The sequence below is a fragment of the Triticum aestivum genome, chromosome 3B, assembly GCF_018294505.1.
Source record: "Triticum aestivum cultivar Chinese Spring chromosome 3B, IWGSC CS RefSeq v2.1, whole genome shotgun sequence".
Lineage (NCBI taxonomy): Eukaryota > Viridiplantae > Streptophyta > Magnoliopsida > Poales > Poaceae > Triticum > Triticum aestivum.
This window is the reverse complement of record NC_057801.1, coordinates 10,137,839-10,143,531: the sequence shown is the minus strand read 5'-3', so window position 1 is coordinate 10,143,531 and position 5,693 is coordinate 10,137,839. Positions and strand designations below refer to the sequence as shown.

Genomic DNA, 5,693 nt, shown 5'->3' with positions numbered 1-5,693 from the left:
GAGCGACGCCCGGAAGCAGAGGGGAGATAAGATTTTTTTTTCCGGTAAATTTTCCGTCAAGTCAGGCCCAATGGCAGGGATATGTGTGCTTTCTTTTTTTTACGGTCCAAAAAATCTTTGATCCCCTTTGCATTGTGTGCAAAAAAACCATGGGTTCATCAATTTTCGAGTTTCTTTTTTTTTTGTTGTTGTTGAGAATTTTCGAGTTCCTTTTGTATAAGTGCAATTTCGGCCGGTAATAATAATATAATAAAGTGAAAGGAGCTGGACGTGCTCTTCCTTTTGTTCGGCCACTGACTGTTCCCAGTGGGTCCCACGGTACAGAAACCCCAAGACTCTCATGGCTCCGTCCCCTTCCACCCCATGGAGATATCGATGGAGCAGAGCACCAAGCCCGTCTCCTTGACTCAGCCGATCCAGCTCGCCTTCCCCCCTCCCAAATAACCAAGCAGATCCACTCCTCCTCCTCCGCTGGACCGCATTTGGGCGCAGAGCCAAGGCATCCGGCCGATCTGTCCTGCGGCTGCGGGTGAGGAACCCTCTGTTTCTTTGAATTAGAGTTGATCTTGCTCGCCTCAAACATGCGACCCCCGCTGGTTTCTTCGCAGAGCTCTGATCTTCCATCTTGTTGGGAATTGGCAAGCATGGCAGGAAGTAGGCTGGTGGGGGAGTGAGAAGGGGAAGCGGAGAAACAAGGTTTGCTCCATGTCTTCTCTTCTCTTCCAGATTCTTTGTTTCCAGATGATCTCTTCGAGATTTGCCAACTGTTTCTTCTAAGCATTGAGATCTCAGAGCTCGCTCATCCCACAGCACTCAGCTTTACAGTAGTACTAGTACGTTGAACAGTAAAACAGAGATCCCCTGGCATTTGCTGGTCGTGGTTATATAATGTAGATACGATCTGTCGAGGCTAGGCACATCTTTCAACCAAAGCAACTCTTTGAGACAGTCAACTTACACTTGTACAAAATCTGCTCTCCCAAATATTCTGTTCTCCCAAATACAGTAAGTTAAACAGTCAAATATTCTGCTCTCCCAAATGGCCAAATTGCAAGCAACATTTTCCCCGCCGAACAGGCTCGTCTTCGCTTGGTGAACTACTGAACAAAATCTTGCAGGAAATTCAGGACCGTAATAATTTGCGAGTCTACCATGAAATTCAGCAAATGAATCGACACAGCAAACATGTATGAATCAACGCAGATGCTAGATTTTGCGACCAGTTTATTTAATTTGCGCACTGAAATATATGGGATGCTCATGACTGCCTGCATGACAGTAATGTTAGTACATTTGCCGTCAATAGTGCTTTCCTCGGTCATCACTGCTTTACATTTTACCACTTGTGTTAAGTGAAGAGAGTTCATGGCTGGTGCTCTAGATTGGAGAGTCTGTCAAGGCAAAGATAACAGTTAGTAGTATCTCAATTGTTAAAGAGGGATAAGTTGGCAATCTAGCAGTCAACTTATGGTAGTGTTGACTCGCAGATTACTATATTCATGGAATGTGTCAAAAAAATGTTACGAACTTCTTCAATGTCATCTGCGTATGGTTTTCATTTTTTTCGATAAACCATCATGGTCTGGTTTTGACTTACAGATTCAATATAATTTTGTGGTATATGGAAGAACAACACATCAATGCAATGAAACTTCATAACCATCAGCATACTTTTTTTCCTTACTGTTTTGACATGGTTTCTCTGGTGATCTATGTGCACAGTTTGATCCAGTGAAGTTGAGGAACTTGGGCCAGCATTTAAAAGATTGGCTCTGTAACTTCTGGTAGTTCCTCTGGTATGAAGTTTGCTATTTTCATACCCTTGTTGCTTTTATTTGCATCTTTTTAGTTTTTTTCTTAGATGGAAACCTTGCAGATAGTCAACAAAGGCACATTCCAGTATGGTTTGGTTTTCATTTTTATTGGGCCAGCATTTCATCTGCCTATGTTTTCATTTTTATTGATAAACCACCATGGTCTGGTTTTGACTTGCAGATTCAATACAATGTTGTGGTATATAGAAGAATAACGTATCAACTATCAACGCAACGCAAATACATAACCATTAGCGTACCTTTTTCCTTACTATTTTGACATGGTTTCTCTGGCCATCTATTTCCACAGTTTGATCCAGTTAAGCTGAGGAAACTTGGGCCAGCGTTTTAAGAAGATTGGCTCTGTAACTACTGGTAGTTCCTCTAGTATGAAGTTTTCTATTTTCATACCCTTCTACGTTTTAACCATCTTTTTAGATACTTTTTAGATTGAAACCTTGCAGAATAGTTAACACAGCCACATTCCAGTATGGTACCATAATCTTGAATAAAAGATTTAGCTAGTAGATATTGAGCTGTGCGATGGAAGTGTCTCTTTTCAGTATTTTTATACTCAACAATTCCATTCGGATTTCTGCTGCTGCTTGGTCTAACATTGTAGCTTCATTTTTACATGACCAGACTACTTTCTGTTTGCAATATCCAGCCACACTATTCTGTATATCTTCAGTTGTAAAAATCAAGGGTCTGTTCTGTGTCATCTTAAGAGTTTACTGAAGCTAGATTATTCCAGAGCTCGAATTTTAGGTTTTTTTCCACGGTTAAGACGAATTATGCAAAGCTATGCTTATTTTAAAGTACCTTCAGTGTTTTATCTTTTAGCTCATGAACTAGAAATAGAGAATGCTCTTAGTTAGAGAGCCTGTCAAGGTAAAAGTAACAGTGGTCTTGATTCTTAAAAAAGGGAAGCCTTAAATGATTTGTTTTCCTTGCTTCTTTCTGGTTTCTTTTCCCCTTCGGGGTAAACTGTCGAATAGATGGATATAGCTTCAGCTTCTTTTTTTCCTTATTTTTTGTGAAACAAGCCTTAAATGTATCAGCATTGCCAGCTTCAGCTTCTTTTTATTCCTGAACCACTGTTCATTAATCATTGCTCACACATTTTTACTATTTTAGGCCACACAATGACTATAATAGATTTCATAGAGCTGAGTGATGATAATATTATTGACTTGAGCAGCGATGAGGAGACTGTTCAAGAGAATCAAATTGCAACTCAAGATCGGGCAACGATGCTTGATAAGCGGGGTATGTTTGTCCTAGCTGGTGAAGGTAACCAAGATGCGCAGGCTGTGTTTGTTGCAGCCACTAAAGGAACGCAAGAGGCTGCTGAGTCCGGGCAGGCTTTGGAAGCCACCACATCGTCCCTGACTACAGAAAAAACACCTTTTGTTGCAGCTAGTGAAAGAAGGCAAGATGTGCTGGCTGTGTTTGTTGCAGCTAGTGAAGGAAGGCAAGATGCTGGTGAGTCCGGAAATGCTTTGGAAGCTACCCCGTTGTCCTTCGTTACGGAAGAAACACCTCTTGATACGGCTACATCACCGAACTGTCATCGCTCTCCAACATCAGCGTCATTCCCTAGTAAATTCATCTCTACCCCTTTGTCATTACAGTTGTGTGTTTATCATGCGAACAATCCATTCAAGCAAGCATTGCAACAAATTCCTATTATTTGAAGTTTAACAGTGGCCTTCCTGAGAAAATGTTAACGTTGACCTGCTGCAGGCCCGACTTTCACCACTCCGAAAACTCGGACTTCTAAAGGTGGCGATGCAGAGGCAGTGAGAGTGAAGAGGAATTATCGTAAGAAGAACTACCATACCGACACTCCAAGGAAAAGTCCTAGGCTTATAAGATAGGCACCAGTCCTGTCGAAGAGCTGGCAGCCGATCAGAAGAGGTCTCGCACGATCGAGCCAGCAGAAGAATCAGCCGCCTCCACCGACAAGGCAGGACCTGCGAAACTCTCTCTATCGACCCCGCAGACTAGCTGTAGTTGACTGAATATGGTACCTGATTCCACATGGATCTGTCTAACTTGTGTTGCTGTAGACCTGTCTAATTTCGGAAGCCAGTTATCTCAGAATTGTTTTTCCGTTGTATTCGTCGAGAATGTAAGCTGTGGATGAACCTGAAGAAGGCATAGCATCTGCTGTTATTTGGGGGCGTAGAGAACTTCTTGCCATGCTGGACCCAATCTGAGATGTAACCGAACAAATAGACTGAGACTGAAATGTACGACAGCATCTGCGTTGTGAAATTTGCGAAAAAAGCGAGATAGGAGGCTGAAGCTATAGTTTAGCTCTGTTCACAGATGAATGTACATTCAGCTGTGAAGTCTATACAGCATCAGAAGTGCTACTTGCTTGGCTTGCTGTGGTTCAAATAAAAGATGATGGTGCGCTCGGATTTATTTGAATCAATATAAAGTTCTTTTAGAACAATCAAGTCCAGGTTGCTCAGAAGAAGAAGAAATCACACCAGATTTGATGTTAACTATGAAGAGAAAAGTGCAGACATGCCATGACCAGCTATATATGGCTAGCCTAGATATGCATGTAACATAAGTGCAAAACACACAAAGATAGCAGGCAACAAGAGTTAGTGAGGGTGCAGAACTTTCTTAAGAAGATTTTATTTTCGTTAACTCTAAGTGGACCGTCTCAAACATTTATTTTGAGACGGAGGGAGTATGTTTTTGTGAGGTCGCCATGAGAGAAGCTGACAATGCAGGAACTGACTCTAATACACTCTTGTGATTGCTTGGTTAACTCCTTTCAACTTCGTGGCTTTGATATTTAGAACACTTCTTCTTCGGTACAACCCCCTAAATACAACAACGACTGAGATCGCTTCGTACCCCTTCATTAAAAAGGGTAGGATTGTCCGAGCACTTAAAAAGCCGCCGCCCGCGTGACGGGGCTGTACCCGCCCGTGCGACGGGGCTGTACGTCGACTCCCCGTACACGCGGCCATCCGTGTACGCACGACGACGACCAAAGAAAAAAAAAAGACGACGCGACCTGTCGAGCGACGTACTCGTGACGACGTGGCGTCGGCTTGATGAAAAAAAAACAAAAAAAACACGACGTGACGTGTGGGACGGGCGGTTGCTTGCCGTCTAGGCGTCGGTCAAGGGCGGTTCCCGAGGCGGCCGCCGGCCCGATGCGCCATTAATGTCGGTGTTAAGTCGGGCGTCGTTCACCTACCAGACTGCCTCCCCCACCAACCGACGCCCGTCTTTAGAACGCCGCTCCTCTCACGTCTGCCTTCCCCCACTCCACTCGACGCGCCTCCCTCGCCCCGCTCACCCCACCCACCGACGCGCTCCACCTTCGATGAGCTCCCTTCCCGGCGCCCCCCATGGCGTCCGACGGCAGCGGCGGCTCGTGGCCGACGAGCCTGAGCACGCCGGAGACCGACGAGCTCATCCGTCTCGGGATGATGGTGCCGCCGGACTGCCGTTTGCCGCACGTGTTCCACATCACCGCCGACGGGTACACGACGAGGGGGCCCGGCACGTCGCCGATGAGCTCCGCCGGCACGAGGGCGGCCGGTGGAACATCGTCGGCCGCGCTAGGTTCTGGAAGGGCAAAGACTACTGGGCCGTCGTCGCGCAGGCTCGTCGGGAGTCGCAAACCGGCGGCTCGTCGTCTGGCCCGGGTGGCTCGTCGTCTGCCCCGCGCGGCTCGTCTTCTGCCCCGCGCTGGCCCCGCCGTCCCCCTCCGGCGGCCGCGCCATCTCCAAGCTCGTCCCGCCGTCCAGTTCTCGCCCTCGCCCGGCTCGCCTCCCCTCCCCTTGTCGAGATCCCGCCGGAGCAGTTCACACTGGCGAGGACAGCGACCCCGACGACTGCCCC

General features: G+C 46.4%; 1 pseudogene; it reads left to right on the top strand.

Annotated features, from left to right (window-relative positions):
- Nucleotides 1–316: 316 nt before the first annotated feature.
- Nucleotides 317–4,344, top strand: LOC123068217 (uncharacterized; annotated as a pseudogene).
- The last annotated feature ends 1,349 nt before the right edge of the window (nt 4,345–5,693 follow it).